A 20,374-nucleotide genomic window follows, 5' to 3' on the forward strand; every position below is an offset into this window, starting at 1 on the left:
GTACCTGTAACCCGGAACTGCGATCTCTATTTTAACGCTACTCCACTTGCCAAGGTGGAGTACAGAAATCGGAGTACAGAGCCCTTTAAATCAAAAAACTGGTTTTGGTGTGGACGGAATCAGTTTTATTTTGAAGTAACTTGGCTAATTCCGAAATAATCATGTACTCTAGACCAGGCCTAACATATGTGACAAGAATTTGTGATCTTTGAATATGTTGTTGTTACCAGTGAAAATGAAATTATAGGTGAAGTTATTGGTTAAAGAGCAAGAGACTAATTGTGTGAGAATCTGAATTATTTTGGAAAACTGAAACTTGTGTTGTTTTTTGTTTTGTTAGTCATACAGGAAATGATGGCTAGCCTTGAAAATTCATTTGATTTAATTTACCCCCTGTAGTGTAAGGAGTTCTGGTAGAAAACCTCCAGAGGTTGGTGTTGGAGAATGTGTGTGAGAAAGAGTGTACAAGAGAATATTGGCCCAGTGTAGATTTTAATATTTTGTATTTCACATAGTACGAATTTTGCTTAGTTTCAAAGTCAATTTCTATTAAAAGGAAAACTATTTGTGGAGACAAGTTGTATAACTTTTTACACACTTAGACTGTACGGGTCACTGTGTTCCCCATTTCTCTAATTTGCAAAGGAAAGGCATGACGTCTGTCGTAGGATATGTCCTGCAGCTGGGAAAGCTGCAATCGTCAACCATCAGTATCAAGGAAAGGCTGAAGTCCATTGCCTTTCATATGAAAAAGACATCCAAAGGCTGGTCTATGCTGCAAAGCTACGTTGACATAGCCACATCGCTCAAGGGTGTAAAAAATCCACTCCAGTGAGAGAAGGAATTAATGTGACCTGAACCCCAGTGTAGACAGTGTTAGGTTGTCAGAAGACTACTTCCAGTGTTTGAAGTGTAGACATAGCCTTAGACAGACTGATCCCCTATGGGAAACAAGTCATAACATGAATTCCAATTTTGACCCATCTTCCTGTATGTGAGAAAGCTACTAGTATGGAGGGCTGAGCTAGCTGTCCAATTGCCTTGTTCCTCAACTGTAGCTACAGCTCTTCGTACCCATCGATAAAAAGACTGAGAGAAATGGAGAGTTCCAACCCTTGTCATTTTAGTATCTTATTGTTCCTTTCCCTCTTTTTTGTGCTGGCTTTTCTTTTATATATATCAGGGAGTGACTGTATAGCTAAATGCATGTGTGACAAAAGCTCATTGGTGCTAATTGGCAAAGAGGTCACTGTTATTCACAAGCAACTTCTGTCTCAGACCTTTCAAACTCACCACACCAAATACATTGATTTTATTATTTTTATCCAGGAAGCATTGCGGTGAGCTCTCTACTGAAAGCTTGTAAATTATTGTTACCCCTAATCACTGCAGGAGGTGTGTATGAGTCATACTGAAGGAGCAATATAAGTACATGGAAAATTATGCCCTTATGGTATTGTCATGAAAGTGAGTCACCCCAGTCATAGGTCTTGGTGGGGACGGCCCATTCAAGTGGGAGGGAATTGTCAGCTGTCACTTGATAACCACTTATGCAATGTATTGCTCCTTTGTCAACCTTTGCACCAACCCAAAAAACTAAAGGAAAACTATCAAAGACAAACTCTAGACATCAAAACCCTGTGGAAATGAAAAGGACAATATGTCTATAAAGAGATCGTCCTTTCTGTGAATAAAGACAAAAGATTGAGTCAGTTTATAACGGGGGGAGAAAAACACTCAGGGTCCATTCACCAAGGAGATCCCTAGCAACCAGTGTTGCATCATCAAAGGGAGGGCCCTGGCTCCTAGGGACTAGCAATCACTGCAATAGACTGAAGAGCGAGGTGAAAATCCACTTAGCTAGGAAAGGTAACTATTAAAAAGTGTAGGTTGCATTTTGTGATTTTGTTTTGTTGGTAACGGTTGGTTTCCATCACTCACATTTGTTTCTGTTTGAATCTCTATCCCTTGTTGAATAAATTTCTGCTTGTTTGATAACTGTACTCAAGTGACAGGTTTCAGAGTAGCAGCCATGTTAGTCTGTATCCGCAAAAAGAAGAGGAGGACTTGTGGCACCTTAGAGACAAACCAATTTATTTGAGCATAAACTTTCGTGAGCTACAGCTCACTTCGTCTCAAGTGCTGTGTGTGATCTAGGAGCAGTGGTCTACAGTAAAACTGATAACCTGTGATATACCATTGCTTTGGGAAGAGAGGATCTGGGATTTCTCTGAGTATCTGGTGATCGGGGCTGGACCCCAGAAAGGGGCACACTGAAGGAACTCAGGGGTTAGGGTGCCTCTACTGTCCTTGAGTGGCCAACAGGCTGGGTGAGTTTGGTCGCGAACATCCAGCTGCCAAATGCAAAACTCCCTCTTCTTAGTGGCAGGCAGCAACAAGGAGACTCACATCCCTCAGCACCCTAAGAAGGGTCACAATGTGCAGCTATGTTGATCCACCTGTCAAATCCACACAGGGAAGGCACCCTATCGCATAGTTCCCTGAATCACAGTACCCCTAAAAATCTGCTGTAAGAGATTGTGGAAGATCTGCTCTTTGCTCTGTGAAAGCATATAAAGAATCCAATCCCTGATGGGTACAGATTGGGTCCAGAGTGACCTAGAGAAATTGGAGGATTGGTCCAAAAGAAATCTGATGAAGCTTAACAAGAAGTGCAGAGTAATGCCTTTAGGATGGAAGAATCCCATGCTCTGATACAGGCTAGGGAGTGACTGGCTAAGCGGCAGTTCTTCAGAAAAGGACCTGGGGATTACAGTGGATGAGAAGCTGGATATGAGTCAACAGTGTGTCCTTGTTGCCAAGAAGGCTAATGGCATATTGGATTGCATTAATATGAGCGTTACCAGCCGATCGAGGGAAGTGATTATTCCAGAAGTGGCCAATTTGTGGCTCCGGAGCCACACGCAGCTCCTCAGGGAGGTAAATATGCAGCTCCTTGTATAGGCACTGACTCTGGGGCTGGAGCTACAGACAGTAACTTTCCAATCTGCCAGGGGGTGCTCACTGCTCAAGCCCTGGCTCTGCCACAGGCCCTGCCCCCTCTCCACCCCTTCCCATCCCCTCCCCTTATTATTCCTCTCTATTCAGTGCTGTTGAGGCCACTTCTGGAGTACTGCATCCAGTTTTGGGGCCCCCCACTACAGAAAGGATGTGGACAAATTGGAGAGAGCAATGAAAATGATTAGGGGGCTGGAGCACATGACTTATGAGGAGAGGCTGAGGGAACTGGGGATGTTTAGTCTACGGAAGAGAAGAATGAGGGGGGATTTGATAGCTGCTTTCAACTCCCTGAAAGGGGGTTCCAAAGAGGATGTATCTAGACTGTTCTCAGTGGTAGCAGATGACAGAACACGGAGTAATGGTCTCAAGTTGCAGTGGGGGAGGTTTAGGTTGGATATTAGGAAAAACTTTTTCACTAGGAGGGTGGTGAAACACTGGAATGGGTTACCTAGGGAGGTGGAATCTCCTTCCTTAGATGTTTTTAAGGTCAGGCTTGACAAAGCCCTGGCTGGGATGATTTAGTTGGGGATTGGTCCTGCTTTGAGCAGGGGGTTGGACTAGATGACCTCCTGAGGTCCCTTCCAACCCTGATATTCTATGATTGATCTATGGCTTTTAAGCCTTCCCTCAGAGCTGTCAGCACCAGCCGCCTCTGCTCTAGGTGCCCAGAGGAGGAAAGGTGTGCTGGGCTCCAGCCTGGGACTCTTCCTTCCTTCTGCCTAGCTCTGACTATTAAGCCTGGCCCTGGCAATCCTTTCTTTAAGTGTCATGTGGGCAAGAGGAAAAGTGTGGCAACAAGCACAAGGGCCAAACTTGTGGGCACCAAGTGAACCAGCGATAATCCCAAAAAGCAGGATGGTAGCCAGGGTGGCAAGTTCTAGAGCCCCAACCCATTGCGGCCATCCAGACAAAAGACCTGGCTCCATTAGCATGAGTCACCCAGCAGGAGGGAAAGGATTTGCTCTTGCACAACTGAAGACAGGAAAGGTGAGTGCTTTGAGCTTTTCTGTAAGCCAACATGGCGTCCCACTGAGATTTGACCTCAGATTGCAGGATTCAGAGTCTGGAGTGCTGACTGTTACACCACGGGACCAGCTTGTGCTGTCTTCTGTGGACATCTGTGACCCTCAAAGGGCTGGCTTGGGTCAGGGGAGGGTTGGCCCCTTACTAAAACTTAGTGGGTTTTTTTGGTTGGCTAGTTTCCAGTACCAAAAGAAAGGGGAAGGGTCAATGGGAAATCAGGACCCTGAGAATGACAGTCCCCACGGTAAATGGGGAGAGGCCAAAGCTCCAGGTCAGCCTGATTGACAGGGCAGGCAGTCTATTGATGGAGTCAGCAGACCAGTTTATCTCCCCCTGCACAGAACCCAGAGCAGCTCCTGCCTAGCTGGGTCTCCTGACAGCCACAGCTGTCCAAGGAGCTGCCCAGGATGTTCCCCTATGTCCCTGTGCAGGGGCAGCTGTCAGTTCTTGCCTCATGAGTATAGTGGTGAGTATTGTCACATGGGGGACTAGGGCTTGATTCCCTAGTGAGAGAGCTGGGATTTTGACACCAATGGTATATCTACAGTACAATTAAAAACTCACAGCCCAGGCCAGCTGACTTGTGCTTGCCAGGCTCTGGCTCCGGGGGCTGTTTAATTGCAGTGTAGAAGTTCTCGCTTGGGCTGCAGCCAAAGTACTGGGACCCTCCCCCTCACTAGGTTTAGTGGCCTATATACTGAAGATGAGTTCATAAACGGGAGAATACAAGGGGAGCTGCCACTGGACAGACACTTCATAGCAGGAGACCCACACAGTTAATGTGATGTACCCTAAAAAGAATTTGGTGAAAGAAAGGGATCCTGGGGCTCTGTACTTATCATCTCTCAATGACTCCAGATTGAACTTGCTCAGGTTAGAAATAATTTTTTTTTTTTTTGTAATTACCAGCCTGGAACTAGCCTAGGATGTGAAAGTCAGAGCTGGATTAGTTCGAGCTCATGCACTCTTATCACTAACGAAGGAGTAAAGGAATGTACAAACCAATGTAGTAGTAACACGTCATTTGCATCCTCAACCCTTGTCCCTGTGACAGGATCTCAAGGACAGACAGAAATGTTACTCAGGGTCAGGAGAGAGAAGCATTTTCCCTTGTGTATTCCCCCAGTCTGCTGTGAAAAGGTGCTTCAGGTTATTTTCTTTCACTGATTTATTTTTTCTTTTTGATTTTGAAGGAAAGACTAATTTGACCTGCTAACTTTTTGAACTGGTGAATATTAAGTGATTAGGTGGTCAGTTAACCAAAAGCCCTCGAATGATCTGATTTATATAAAACCTTGGAAGGCAATAGATTGTTACATCAGTCAGAACAGCCTGGTTTGTTTTCTTTGCTTGCCTGCTTGTTTTTCCTGATAAATTGCGGAGTGTTCAGAGAAGAGACACAGGAATGATTAAAGGCTTGAGCAGGGAGAGAAGTTTAAAAACAAACCCAGCCTTCCCTGCTCCTGCCGGCTGTGACTGCTGAGGACATTTTCCTTCTCTACTCCAGGGTCTCTCTTCTGCCAGATTCTCAACCAGTGAGGCTGCCCTGCAGAATACGGCAGAGCAGTTTCGAGAGAGGCTGCAGGACTCACCATGTAAGACTGCAGCAGCTGTCGCACCTTGACTGACCATGGGCCAAATCCTGCCACCCTGGATGACCAGGATAACCTGAGGATGCAGAGAATTCTGTTGCAGATCCCGTAGCTTCCTCAGAGCTCGTAGGAAGCCAGGCTGTGAATGGACTCTCACATTCCCTTCCCTAGCAGCATAGAAAAAGCTCCTTTCACACATAGCAAGGGTCATCTCCTGAGGCAGTCCCATACACATGAATGCTGCATTCACAGAGTCCAGGCATGTCATGAATTCACATGGGGCTTGGAAACAAGGAAGACTTAAGTAACAACGTTTCTCCCGTGTACATGAAAAAGAGGCAATGATTCAACTCCCCTTGCTGGTTTGCAGCATAGAGGGCACAGCAGAAGGTAAGGGGCAGGGGCGATGCACAATTAAGAGGGCAACAGACAGCCATCTCATAGCAGGCCCCCTAGATGCACTCCAACAGTTACCTGCCTTTTCCTGTGTAAAACCCACACCTGAGGTTCCTATCCATGTCTAGTTGGCAGCCGGTATCAAGTGGTGTGCCCCAAGGGTCGGTCCTGGGGCCGGTTTTGTTCAATATCTTCATAAATGATCTGGAGGATGGTGTGGATTGCACTCTCAGCAAATTTGCGGATGATACTAAACTGGGAGGAGTGGTAGATATGCTGGAGGGGAGGGATAGGATACAGAAGGACCTAGACAAATTGGAAGATTGGGCCAAAAGAAATCTGATGAGGTTCAAGAAGGATAAGTGCAGGGTCCTGCACTTAGGACGGAAGAACCCAATGCACAGCTACAGACTAGGGACCGAATGGCTAGGCAGCAGTTCTGCGGAAAAGGACCTAGGGGTGACAGTGGACGAGAAGCTGGATATGAGTCAGCAGTGTGCCCTTGTTGCCAAGAAGGCCAATGGCATTTTGGGATGTATAAGTAGGGGCATAGCGAGCAGATCGAGGGACGTGATCGTTCCCCTCTATTCGACATTGGTGAGGCCTCATCTGGAGTACTGTGTCCAGTTTTGGGCCCCACACTTCAAGAAGGATGTGGATAAATTGGAGAGAGTCCAGCGAAGGGCAACAAAAATGATTAGGGGTCTGGAACATATGAGTTATGAGGAGAGGCTGAGGGAGCTGGGATTGTTTAGCCTGCAGAAGAGAAGAATGAGGGAGGATTTGATAGCTGTTTTCAACTACCTGAAAGGGGGTTCCAAAGAGGATGGCTCTAGACTGTTCTCAATGGTATCAGATGACAGAACGAGGAGTAATGGTCTCAAGTTACAGTGGGGGAGGTTTAGATTGGATATTAGGAAAAACTTTTTCACTATGAGGGTGGTGAAACACTGGAATGCGTTACCTAGGGAGGTGGTAGAATCTCCTTCCTTAGAGGTTTTTAAGGTCAGGCTTGACAAAGCCCTGGCTGGGATGATTTAACTGGGAATTGGTCCTGCTTTGAGCAGGGGGTTGGACTAGATGACCTTCTGGGGTCCCTTCCAACCCTTATATTCTATGATTCTATGATTCTATGATCCTGCACCATGTTCCCCTGCTAAAAGGCTGCCTCTAACTCTCTCCCAGCTCTCCTGCTGACGTGGACTGAGGGAGAGAAAAGAACAAGGTCAGGCATCCCAATGAGAAATTAGGGGTCCTCTCAGTGGAATCCATTTATGGTTCCAATAACATGCTTCAAAAGCCAGCTGTCTAGTACCATGTGGCCTAAAAATAAGTTGTCTTTGTCATTGAGGGTTCGAGTCCCATTACAGTTGTGCTTCTTTCGCCTTCACTTCGGCTGAAAGCCCTGCTTTCTTTAGGGCCAAATCCTCCATTTGGCCGCTGGGGCAAAGGCTCTGGCTCCAGCGGGGCTGGGGTGAGCAAAGATGAGCATGTGAGCCCTAGATAGTCCCAATCTAGCCTCTGGCTTCCCAGTTTGCCAAAGAAAGTGGGCGGACAACCGGGCTAGCATGCAGAGCAGTCCCCCTCTTTCAAATCTGTGCCTGTCCCTATGCTTTATGGGTCTGGTCACATAGCACCTTTGGAGCCTGGGTGTTTCTCTGCTTCTCGCCAGTTGGTGAAAAGCTACTTGGGGAAAAATTTCCTCCCCCACTGCCAAAAGGAGCACCCGGAGTGAGAGGCCCCACCTGGGGGCCTGGCCCTGGTTTCCTACAGCATTCTGATGCTGGCCGCTGAATGTCAACAGCTGCCCCACATGCTGGTCTGCAGTTGGCCTGCAGTGGGTGTTTGCTTTGCCAGAAGGCGGGGAGCAGACTGGCCGGGTGTCTTTGTGGCTGTCTGCAGATCACAATCAGGCATGGTCCCCGCTCCTCTTTCCCCACCCTCTGGAGATCTCTGGCTTTAAGGCTTCCCTTAGAGCCACCCCTGTTCAAGGTGCCCAAAGGTGTGCTGGGCTCCAGCCTGGGACACTTGTTCCTGCTTCTCGTTCCTTGACTATGAAGCCTGGTCCTGGCACTCCTTTTAAGAACGAGGTGGGCAAGAGGAAAAGCATGGAGAGAAGTGCAAAGGCAAAAGCCTGTTGGCATCAGGTGACCCAGAGAGAAACACGGACATGAGGTCAACCCATAGAACTTCAGGCATCTCTAGCCAGACTCTCAAGTTGTGGGGCCCCAAGCTATTGCATGGGTCCGTCCTGTCAAGCCAGCCGGACCAAAGACCTCCCTCAAGAGGGCATGAGTAACCCAGCAGGAGGGAAAAGATAGATTCTTTTGCTACTGAGGAGCTGTGGGGAAGGGCCTCCAGGGCTTTGCAGCAAACCAATGCAGTGTCAGGAGGACCCACCAAGATGTGAATTGGGATTGCAGGATACTGAGTCCTGAGTGCCATAGGACCATCTGGCCTTGCCTTTTCCGGAGAACACCTGTGGCCATTAGCACTCAGATGGAAGACTTGTCCACTGCTCTCCTTGGTTCTCTCCAGGTGCTCCCTCTCTAGAGACTTTTTCTATCCCATCTCTCCTTCTCTTCTCTGCTCTCTCTCTTTCCCTGCTAGCCTTGATTTTCTCAGGGACCTGACGCCGCAGTTCTTTATTGTCCAATATCGTGTTTAGCTTTACAAATGGGCTTGGGCCTGGAGAATATTCACAGGTGGTTATCCCCTGTGTATATTGCAGTGATGTCTAGTGTGTACTCATGGGGAACCGGCTCACAATAGAGGAATCAGGACCTGGTCCCCATGTATCCCCCATGTATCTGCTGTGTGGAATGAAAATTACCTCCAGCCAAGGCTCAACTGTAAATCCCCTTGCTGAATTGCAGGCCCACAAATTCACATCCCCAGCCATGGGTGTACTTCCATATCATCTAAATAATTGACATGGGGGAGGAAGCGGACAGGGTTAAACCCTGTGGTGCTTATGGCCCACCACATGCATTGGCCTCCCCTCAGGCAGGGGACTTATAGGCCTGAGATCACCTGCACCCTACAGCCTGGACTTCTGACACACCCAGGCCCAACTGGGTAACTGCTCTTGCAATCCCTCTAGGGAAGAATTGGGAGCCATACTCCTCCAGTGGCAATATTTCAGAGGCGGCTACAGACTGTATGACAGAAAGACTGGGGCTTGTCTCTGCATCTCCCCTATGAGGAAGAAGAGAGGCTGAGGGAGGTACAAGGGCAAAAGGTGACAAACAGGCCCGAACAGGAGAGATTTTCTTTTTGTTACAATTCACCAAAATCTCATCCCTGAAGAGCTCCAGAAGGGGTGTAGCTCAGCTCACCAACCACTCAGAGGACTGCAGTAGATAATTCTGCCACAGAGACTGATGGCTCCCTTGCTCCTTAGAACACTTAGAAAGGAGGGTTTGGGGAGCAAAGATTGCAAGGGGGCTCAAAGGATGGGCAGGACTCTAGGCTCTGCTGGAGAGATCCTGATACAGGGGCTGGTGAGGGAGAAAGGATTGTAGATTTCTGCTTTCCGACCTGCACCCTGTGGAGGAGGTAATAAGTGAAGGGGGCCTTTTTGATTCCTCCCCTCCTCAGTGTGGGAATTCTAGGTTCCATAGGGCCAAATATGTGGGTTAAAGCCATTTGGTTAATGAAAACCAGGGAAGGCTTGAACTCACAAATTCAGCCTGTCTCCTTTCAACACTGTCATCTGGAGCCCTTTGTCAGGGCTTTTCTCCCAGGCCCCTAGGTTGATAAAGGCAAGGATTGACTCCAAAAAATTCTAAGTAGAGTTGAGAGAGGGTCGTGACAAGTGTTGGTACTTGACGGGGTGGGTTCTTCTTAAGGGTTCCAGGCACCATTTGACCCTTTTGTTCTTCACAGTGTAACCACAGAGCTGATTAAGACTCAATTTCGAGACTTGCTGCAAACCAACAGATCTGAAATCACTGATAACCAGGTCTAAGCATTAGTCCTGCTTTGGGACAGCGTCTCTAATATAAGAAACTGCCTAGTCTGCACTAGCCGTGAGGCTCCCTCACTGACAGCTGAAATCACTGAAAGATGTGTTAAGTGGAGGTACCAAGACATGCCAGAACGGGGAGGTGGGGGACAGGACAACAAGGCCCCATGACTTTTACAAGTGGGAGGGCATAGCCTTCCCACTTCTTATGACCGTAAGGGTGAGTGATGCTGGGGAGGGGGCAGCAAGCAGGAGGTGGGGTTTTGGAGGGAAGAGGCGGTGCAGGAGTGGGGCTTTGGGGAGAAGGGGCAATTAGGAGTGTGACCTCAAGTGCAAGAGGTGGGATGGGGCCACTGTTCGGGCACCAGGGCCTGCCACTTTAGAGAGCTTCCTCCATTCCTGGTGGGACCTCAAGACATCTTAGACAAGAGAGGGTAGCCAGCAGAGTGGTGATCGGGTGGAATGGCAAGTGACTGGCAATGTGTCCAGACAGAGGAGCGAGAAAGGGGCTCCCCCCTTCCCCCGAGGGTGAGAGGTGAATTCCACAGATGCTACTCTGGGTTTTCACTGACCAAGGAGAACAATTGTGAGTGAGTTGCAGAGAAGGGAGGGGACATCCAAAGAGCTTTTGGTTTCTGGATATAAGAACCCAAGGCAAAAGGATGTTCCCCAGTGTACTGTGGGGTGGGTGTTTTGTTCATAGTGCTACATTATGAATTCTGACTGTGGGGTATTCCCAAATTAATACAAGGTTATTTTCCTCCTTTTTATTAAAGCTTTCTTTTCTAGACTCAGTGCCTGTGAGTTGGGAAAGTATTTCTTCTTAGAGGCACCCAGCCATGGTTATTTCCCCAGATAGGATACAGAGGGACCTAGACAAATTGGAGGATTGGGCCAAAAGAAATCTGATGAGGTTCAATAAGGATAAGTGCAGGGTCCTGCACTTAGGACGGAAGAACCCAATGCACCGCTACAGACTAGGGACCGAATGGCTAGGCAGCAGTTCTGCGGAAAAGGACCTAGGGGTGACAGTGGACGAGAAGCTGGATATGAAGCCAGCAGTGTGCCCTTGTTGCCAAGAAGGCCAATGGCATTTTGGGATGTATAAGTAGGGGCATAGCGAGCAGATCGAGGGACGTGATCGTCCCCCTCTATTCGACATTGGTGAGGCCTCATCTGGAGTACTGTGTCCAGTTTTGGGCCCCACACTACAAGAAGGATGTGGATAAATTGGAGAGAGTCCAGCGAAGGGCAACAAAAATGATTAGGGGTCTGGAACACATGAGTTATGAGGAGAGGCTGAGGGAACTGGGATTGTTTAGTCTGCAGAAGAGAAGAATGAGGGGGGATTTGATAGCTGCTTTCAACTACCTGAGAGGTAGTTCCAGAGAGGATGGTTCTAGACTATTCTCAGTGGTGGAAGAGGACAGGACAAGGAGTAATGGTCTCAAATTGCAGTGGGGGAGGTTTAGGTTGGATATTAGGAAAAACTTTTTCACTAGGAGGGTGGTGAAACACTGGAATGCGTTGCCTAGGGAGGTGGTAGAATCTCCTTCCTTAGAAGTTTTTAAGGTCAGGCTTGACAAAGCCCTGGCTGGGATGATTTAATTGGGTATGGGTCCTGCTTTTGAGCAGGGGGTTGGACTAGATGACCTCCTGAGGTCCCTTCCAACCCTGATATTCTATGATTCTATGATTACTGGGGGAAGGGGGCTTAAGCAGATTTTGTGTTGTATTCTTGAAGAGGAACCCCAAGAGGGAATCAAAACCTCAATTTTCAGAGCCAGAGGTGTTTCAACTGAGCTAGCTAAGCTGTCTGAAAGCATTTACTCCGTCCACCACAAGAGCAGTCCCTGGGTGCTTCTGGGCTTCTCAGCGGCTGGGTAAAAGCTTCTTGGGGGAAAATCTCCTTCCTCAACACCAAAAGGAGCCCCTTGAGTGGGAATGGTAAGAGGCCTCACCGGGGGCTGGGTGGGGTGGCTCTGCTTTCCTACCACCTTGTGATGCTGGCCCCAGAACACATGCTGGTCTGTGGGTGGCCTTCAGTGGAGGTTTGGCTTGCAGGTGGCAAGAAGAAGACTGGCTGGGCATCTTTGTGGAGGTCCTTAGGTCACGCGTAGGCATGGTCCTCCCCTCCTCTTGCCCCACCCTTGGTTGCTCTGTGACTTTTAAGCCTTCCCTTGGAGTTGTCAGCACCAGCTGCTCTAGGTGCCCAGAGGAGAGTGCAGAGGTGCGCTGGGCTCCAGCCTAGGACTCTTCCTCCCTATCGCTGACTATTAAGCCTGGCCCTGATACTCCTTCCTTTAAGTGCCATGTGGACAAGAGGAAGAGCATGGCACGTGCAGGTACAAGGACCAAACTTGTGAAGCAACGAGAAACACAACCATCAAGTCAGCCCTCAGGAATCGCTAGCCAGGGTATCAAGTTCTAGGGCTCCAACCTATTGCAGCCATCCCATTGAACCAGCCAGACCAAAGACCTAGCTCCAGTGGGCATCAGTCACCCAATAGGAGGGGGAAAAAAACCCTCATTGTGGCACACCTAGGGACAAGGAAGTCAAGCACATTGATCTCCTGGGCTTTACAGCAAACCAACACAGCACCAGGTGGTCCCACTGAGATTTGAACTCATCTTGCAGGATTCAAAGCCCTGAGTGCTGACCATTTCCTGGGGCCTGTAGCTATTGCTGTCTGTGGACACCTGTAACTCTCTGCTTATTGCATGCCGGCCAGCTCTCACTGCTTCAATCCATCTACTTCCCCTCTCGGGACTCCCTCTCCTCCTCTGTCTCTGCTACTCTCCTGCTCTAGGCATTGAACCCAGCCCTTGTTGCTGCCGACTCCAACTGACGAAAGGGTTAAATTTCTCTGAAAACACCAGAGCGAATGGCCACTTTCATTTTCTATTTAAAAACCCAGCCTTGATAGAAATAACTGAGATGCAGAGATTATAAAGGTTGATTACGATTGTAAATGAATATCTGGCAGAAGGAGGACATAATAAAAGCCATCCCTGTGAGTTCAGAGAGTAATTGATATCCACTCTACAGACACATTTATGAATGTGTGCAGATACTATGTTGCTAGTGTGGAAGTAGAGAAAGGGAATTTGGATGCAGGCCTCTGAAATGAGCAGGAGTCAGGCTAACTCTAGCTTTAATAACGCGAGATTTGTAGAAGCGGGGATAGTGCGAAGCAAGTGGAAAACAACTGTGAAAGAAGCTATTGTGACCTTGTATTAGATAAGAATAGAATGCCGACTATAAGAGAAATGGTAAGAAAAATAAGAGATCATGAAGGAATATGTATAAACAATATGCAGCTGTTGCTTATTATTGTCTGTAATAAAGGTAGAAATACTTGCTCTAATTGGTTATCTTGAGAGAGACCTGCCTAGGTGGGGGAAACCTGGTGTCCTAGTGCACCCTCTCCCTGAGAGTGAGAACTGTGGTTTTCTCCAACACTAAATACGATACATTTGACAGACTATTAAAGAGCACATCTTTACATAAATGATACCCAGAAACTGCTGATATCAATATCAACTGTCAATTTCCCCCGTATAAGCAGTCATCCTTAGAAATAGCTATATGTGGCCTTATAGGAACTATCAGGCTTCCCTCTACCACAAATAAAGGATAAATGTTGTCTTGTTTTACAGAAATTTTCACCATACAGATAACTTACATGTTTCTCACTGTCATGATTTCCACGGGATGTGGGGAAGCTCCAGGAGATGGTTCCCCTCAGGATCATGTATCACAAGGATCCAAAGGCTGGGAGAAAACAGACACAACCTACCAATTCCTAGAAGCTCTCTCCCATGGAGAACTCAACTGAAGGGTCATGAAAAAGCTGGATATTGGGTAATTGGGGGCAAGTGCTTAATGTGATAGGTCAGAAATTCATCGGGGTGTCCCCACATGGTTTGAAATCCTGCTGATTAGGAAACTACCTGTCTTTCTTTTTAGTGCTGTAGTATTAGTGGCCAAGCTATAGACAGAGGGACTCCAAAGCCGAAATGAATAGTGAGTGCCCTTAGCGCTCATGCTGATGTGCACAGACCAAGTGTGAAGTTGCAAATGTTTTTGTTCCATTGGCAAAGGATGAACTAATTGACAACCTGAAAAATGTTGACTACGTGGCACTCTCAGTGCATTGAATCACAGACATGTGAAATTGCTTCCTCTCTTGGATGGCAATTTGAAGGCTTACAAAGCTTGTGTCTTCAAACTAAACCTGTGGATTTTGTCAAACTTCCACAAGAAACATCAGAACTTATTGCAGCTGAGATAATAAATGTTCTGAATAAGTATGGAAGCAGATAATACAAAGACAAACTTTAGTGGTCGATATAGTCACGGAAGAGAACATTTGCACACCAAAGTAAAGATGGGCTTAAAAAGGGAAGTGATAGGCCTCGGATGCCCTGCACGCATTGTGCACAAGTATACTGAATTACAGGGGATACTATCCTGGTAGACATTGAGAGCATTCTCATTAACATTTTGTATATTTTCATATAGCCACACAAACAGTGAAAAGACTGCAAAGTTTTTGTGAGAATGTGGGAAAAGAATATCGGAATACACTGGGACACATATCTGTTGGGACTATTGAAGACTATTAGAACAAAATGTAATATGGCCTGAAAATTCTCAGCATGTTTAGAGGACAACTTTCTGATTCACGAAGTTGAGGAAACAAGCAGGGGGTTATCCATTTTGGATCTGGTTTGACTAACGGAGTAAATGAGTTGGGAATGTGAAGGTGGTTGGGAAGGAAGTGATCATGATCTGATAGAATTCAAGATCCTGTGGAAAGAAGGACATGAGAACATCAAAACAAGAACACTGGACTTCCGACAGGCAGATTTCAACCAACTCAGAGAAATAGTACGCAAAGTCACCTGCAAGTTTGATCAGTATGCTCTGTTCCTACATTCAGGTAATTAATGAAAATGTTAAACAACATCAGGCCGAGAAGAGGAGGTTAGACTAGATGACTTTTCTGGTCCCTTCTAAGGCTAAGATTCTATCATTCTGTGACCACCTCTGGTCACATTTTCCGATGTCTTTCTAGAAAATGCAAGAGACCTCCATCGGTAATCTAATTAATACATTGTTAAGGGAAAGGCTCCTTTGCAGAGGAGCACTGGAAAAAAGTCAAACCACGAGCCTGGGGCTGCTGTGACGGGCATTGGCAAGGTGGTTGCTTGGACTGCAATTGCTGCAACACACGTGCTTGTGATTCGCTGGGTGTGTCTGCGCACAGAGACCCTGCTAGTGCAATCTCTGTAGGTCTTGCAGGAAATGGAGTTCCTCTTCTTTCACCTTCCCTTTAATTCTCATTGATGAAAAACAGAGCAGTTAGACGAAAAGTCCCAGAAAGCAGCAATGTGGCTAATCTGGCCAAGGCCCTGTGAGTATATAGGCCTGTTTGTTAGCCTGAGATAGAATTTTGGGTTTGATTTTTGATACTCTTATATCCTTGCTAATATGTGTGAAGAAAGAACAAAGACACTGTAGGTTGCTTCTGCCCAGCCGGATCGGTTTGTTAGTATAATGGAAAAGTTAAGGGATAGACCCAAAGTGTTACTAGGTATGGTGGGAGTGTAATATACACTGGAAGGCTGCCTGGCTCCTCTCTCAAGCCAAGGTCAAGCAACCAGTTGGGAGGGGCAAGGAAGGGGAGGCAGAAGACACACTAAAAGCCAAAGAACAGCCTGGCCTTGACCAGTACACAACCTCACTTCTCACCTCTCCCATGGGGTACAAAAGAGGTGACACTAAGCTCCCAGACTCACAACTCGCCGAGAACATGACCATAAATTGTAAGGGGTGGTAGGGCCAGGGGTGTGCACTGCAGGCATATCGGGGCCTGCTAAGAAAGAGGAAGGGACAAGAGGGGCACGGATAAAGGTGTCAGAGCTGGGAACAGAACACTGGGAAACAGACTCTGCTGGTATGTAGCGCTATGGATAGTCTTGTTTGACACTAACCCCAATAAACATTGCACGGCCTGCACTTCGGACGTCTGGTCTCCTGATTTCTGCCTGTGTGACAAGAACCAGGGCAGGGGGTGAAGGGAAAGCCCCCTAAGAGACACCTGCTGAGTAAAGTGGAAATTCAAGATCCAGCACCAGTCTTGCCTAGCTGAATGTGTCTCCTCCCCCACACAACGTGGGCGATCTTTTGAGGAAATGGAGAAGACTGCCTTTGCCTAGCCACACATTGCTTGCAAAAGAAACAGGTCTCTTTGGTGACAAGTGTTGAAAGGAGGCACTAGACAAATGTGGAGACAAGAAAAACATCCCTATAACTGTGGACGTAAGGGTGAATTCCTGGGAGCTGGCTGCGAGCCGTGGGTGGACTTGTTCCAATGAGAACTGATGGTCCTTTCTGGCCAACCTGGGGGCACCAGTGACAGCTTGTGACATGGCAGGGGGCTGGCTTTGTGTGAATGGGATCCTGGAAGCCCCAGCCTGCCCCTCCGGGCCCAAGTCCACTGCTTGCCTCCTGCGTTGTGACATCCGGATTTTAATCTTCCTAGCATGTGCTGTGGCAAATGTATTAAGCCTTCCTGGTTGGCCTGCTTGTTACCAAAGTAGCTCAGTTAGGATTGCATTAAATTGAGGAGCTGAAGGTTTCTCGCCTGGTTCCAGGCTTTAGCACACCCCTTCACCCTGGGCGTGTAGTGCTGGGCTTTCTTCCGGGTGTGGAGCTGTGCCTTGAACTCACGAGTTTCCCGAACTTCAGAGGCAACACTTGCAGAGGGCGGTATGTGGGGTCACGTGCCCCACCTGGGTTAGCATCCCTGCTGCATCATGTGGTCCTGCCAGGCTCCCTCCCTGCACAGCAGCTGCTGGAGGGGTAAGTGGAGAGGGGCTGCGTTTGCTGCTTCCTTTCCCTGTCTTGTTCACACCTGGAAGGGACTGTTAATCGTAATGGGGTGAGGCTGAACCTTGAAATTGTGCCCTTCCCCTTCCTTCAGGAGACACCAGTTGTCTGTGCCTGGTTTCCACTTCCTCAGCCAGAGGAACAAGTGGTATTCTGCACCAGAGTGGCCAGCCCTTACTTTCTTTCTTGTGAAGGGGAGGAAAAAAGAATCACTTTTTCAAACCCACATCCTGCCATTAACTGAGGTGTGACTTTCTGAGTTCCTGCTACAGTGGAGGATTTAGAATTAGTGGGGCCCCGAGTGCAGCTTCATTTTTTTGGGGGGGCCCCATCAGGACCCATCCAAGAAAAAGAACGTTCTCTCCTATCTCCCCCGATTTTTCATTGGTTACTGTCCATTCAGTAGGTTATTTCCTATTATTCATAAATAATGAAGATGCTCTAAGGGGATGGGCAAGAGCTGTCCCGTCCATGTAGTTAATCCACCTCCCCGAGAGATGGTAGCTGTGTCAATGGGAGAAGCTGTGTCTCTGGATGGGCAAGCTGTGGGGCCTACATGTATAGATAAAGTTTAATCAGACCCCATTTTTAAAACGACCCATGGTCTGGGAATGGAAAAGGAGCTCTCTGAGGCAGGGCCTGTCCTTCAAAATCCTTAAGATCACTGACTTGCCTATGTAAATGTCATGGGGGTATAGCTCAGTGGTCGAGTGTTTGACTACAGCTCAAGTGGTCCTTGGTTCAAATCCAAGTGCCCTGTTAGAAACCTGATCCTTTAACAAAAAATTTTGCACATCCATTTCCATTATGTTAGTTCCACTGAATGGGGATGCTTGAAATGAATGGAAACACTCAACGTTTTCCTGTGCAAATGCATAAAAACCGAGCAAACAGGTCCCTCAGCTGAAATCAGTTTTAATCCTCTAAGTGTCTTGTTTTTGTTATCAGTTAAACAAAGGTACAATATGAATGCACAATCGCAACTCCTTAGTCTCTATGGGCTACAATGTGCAGAAGAACAAGAACCACATCCACTTGGGAGGAATGGACTAGTTTGTGTTACATTCGGTAAGTAAGTTGTCATAGTATGGGACTGAAAACTACTGGAGGTGGACAGGAGTCTGCTACAAAAATAAAATAACCAAGATTTACCAAACTACCTGTTACACATTCGATCCTCTCTTTGTGCACACAATATAAATTGGGGCTCGAATAAATGGCTACCTTCCTTTAACACAGATTGTTGTTCCTTGTGACTGTCAGATGCCTTCCAATGGCAGCTGTTGAAAGGTAGTGTGTTTCTAGTTCATGATCACCAGCAGAGTCTCTGTAGGTTTACCAACCATAGAGCTGGTTGTGGCTGCATCTAAGTAACTGCAGAGTTAGTGTAGTACCAGATCGTTAATTGCACAGTCTTACTTCTTTGGTCTCACTTTCTGCTCTCACTGATCACTTGGGTAGAAACAGCAAGAGTTTAGTGGGTTTTGTTTTTTTCTCCCTTCATTTTCTCCTAAGGAATGTCTGATCTTGATCGTGTTATTTTAAGTTCTCTGTGGGTCGGGAAAATTCCATCTCCTTGAAATAGCTGGGGAAGTGGCCTGTTTGTATCACCTAAAATAAAGGAACTTTTGTAAAGCAGTTTCATCTTTAAATATGCTGGGATAAAAATAGTAAATAGTTAATTTCATGGCCAGACACCAGGCCAGGACGAATTGATGGGGCCAGGATCAATTAATTACAGAAATAAAAAACTCTTAAGAAATAGCTGTAATTTCTCCCCAAACCTTTCTTTCTTCTCATATGCTACCAGGGATTCTCTTTTAGACGGCAGAGTTAAGGTTATCTGGGCACGTACCATCACTCTGTATTCCATGTTTTTCCAGAGTTTGAGTTTTACTGAACTCAATTTCTGGAAGGGTAAGAGATATTCACAGTCAAAGTTAACTCTGTGTTAACAAAGACTGTTGTTAGAGACAAATAATGACACTAATCCCTCGCTGCGGTAATTCTACTGACTTCAGTGTACTCTTTCCCCATTTCTAGTTCCAAAAAAATAAGCAAATTAAAACAACCTTGAGAACTAAAATGCTGTGAGAAAGCAGAAATTTTAGTAGCTCAAATAATTCAGTTTCTTCTGTCTTGTGCGTTTGTAAAAGGCACAACAAATTTATTTATAAGCACATCGTTCTTAACTTCTTTAAATATCATGTAGTACATTAACTATATCAAGTGGGTTGTTTAATGCCATGAGGTTTTCACGCACTGCCCAGAACATATTTTTCATATTATTTAAATGAACACAACTCACTGAGCATAAAATTGTGTATTTCATGCTGTGAAGTGTGTCGGTAGCTCAAATTAATAGGTTTATTTTCTCTCTCCCTGTGAGACACAACAAAATAATTTAATGATGCTCAAAACGTTCCCGTCTCCTCCAGAACTGCCTTGGAATCACCTTCCCTTTGTAGATCAATCTGCTCCTCTATCTCTACGAGGAAAATAGTTTCAACGGGGAAAAAACCATTTTTTAATTAGAGGGACTGAGACAAAATGGCCACATGATGGCGATACAATGTCAGGAATGCAAAGCAACAGGTTCCTGGTTTGCACATTGATGGGGACAAGGGAGTGAACTCGACTCCCCTCTTTTCACAGACACATCTGTTTAATTCTCTGAGGTCAAACATAAGTTTAAATGTTGTACTTAGTACTCTGCCTTGTAGCTTCAACAGCCTCAGATGCAAGATGAGTTACAGCAGCCTTGAGTTTGTTTCCATGTTTAGGAGATTTTCACCTAAACATTCAAGCAACTCACAGTAATGTCCCAAGCTCCCCGAGTCCCATTGACAGCTGAGCTCTTCCTGCCCAGCAGAGACAATGGGTGGTGGGTGAGTTTGTACCCAAATAACTGACAGAGCCAAGCAAAGAGCAAAGAAATGTTTCCTTCAGTCACTAGGTCTCTGTCTCTATGGCTCACTCTCTCTCCCCTTCTCTGATAACGAGCAACGGTAAGAGAAGAAGAGGTTCAAACATGTGCTAGGTGGTGGCTAGGGTGGGATGACAAATTGAAAACCATCACAGAGCCCTCTACTGTGACACTGAGACGATCCCATTCTGACCTTTTACTGACACTTCATTAATAACGGTTCCCCTGACGTACGTTGCTAAGATTATTTCAATAGCTCCTACACCGATACCTCCTGCCCCTTCTGGCTGGTTCATTGCGCTGTTTGGAACCTGCACCTAAAATCACCCCCTTCCTGAGAGCAAGATTCAAAACTGCCCAAGGAAACCCCATTGGGTTTCAAGTACCGCACAAGCAGGGAGGCAAAGGGACAGTACAGGGGTCGCAGAGCTTCTCCTTTGTCCCAGGGAGAAGGGTCTAGGGGGCTAGAGTAGAGGGGCTAATAGTCATGACTCCTGGATTCTATTCCTGGCTGTGGGAGGAAAGGGGTGTCTAGGGGATTAGAGTGGGGG

At 46.8% G+C, this 20,374-nt stretch overlaps 1 protein-coding gene and 1 non-coding gene across 2 annotated transcripts in view; one reads left to right on the plus strand and one right to left on the minus strand.

The window, feature by feature from the left end:
- The window catches only part of LOC125629219 (uncharacterized), a 45,925-nt gene that overhangs the window by 1,816 nt on the left and 23,735 nt on the right, over positions 1-20,374 (minus strand). The gene's annotated exons all lie outside the window — the stretch shown is intronic.
- TRNAC-ACA (transfer RNA cysteine (anticodon ACA)) lies at positions 17,586-17,657 on the plus strand. The gene has a single exon. It is a non-coding gene; the product is annotated as a tRNA-Cys (tRNA).

Source organism: Caretta caretta, chromosome 28 (assembly GCF_965140235.1).
Source record: "Caretta caretta isolate rCarCar2 chromosome 28, rCarCar1.hap1, whole genome shotgun sequence".
NCBI lineage: Eukaryota > Metazoa > Chordata > Testudines > Cheloniidae > Caretta > Caretta caretta.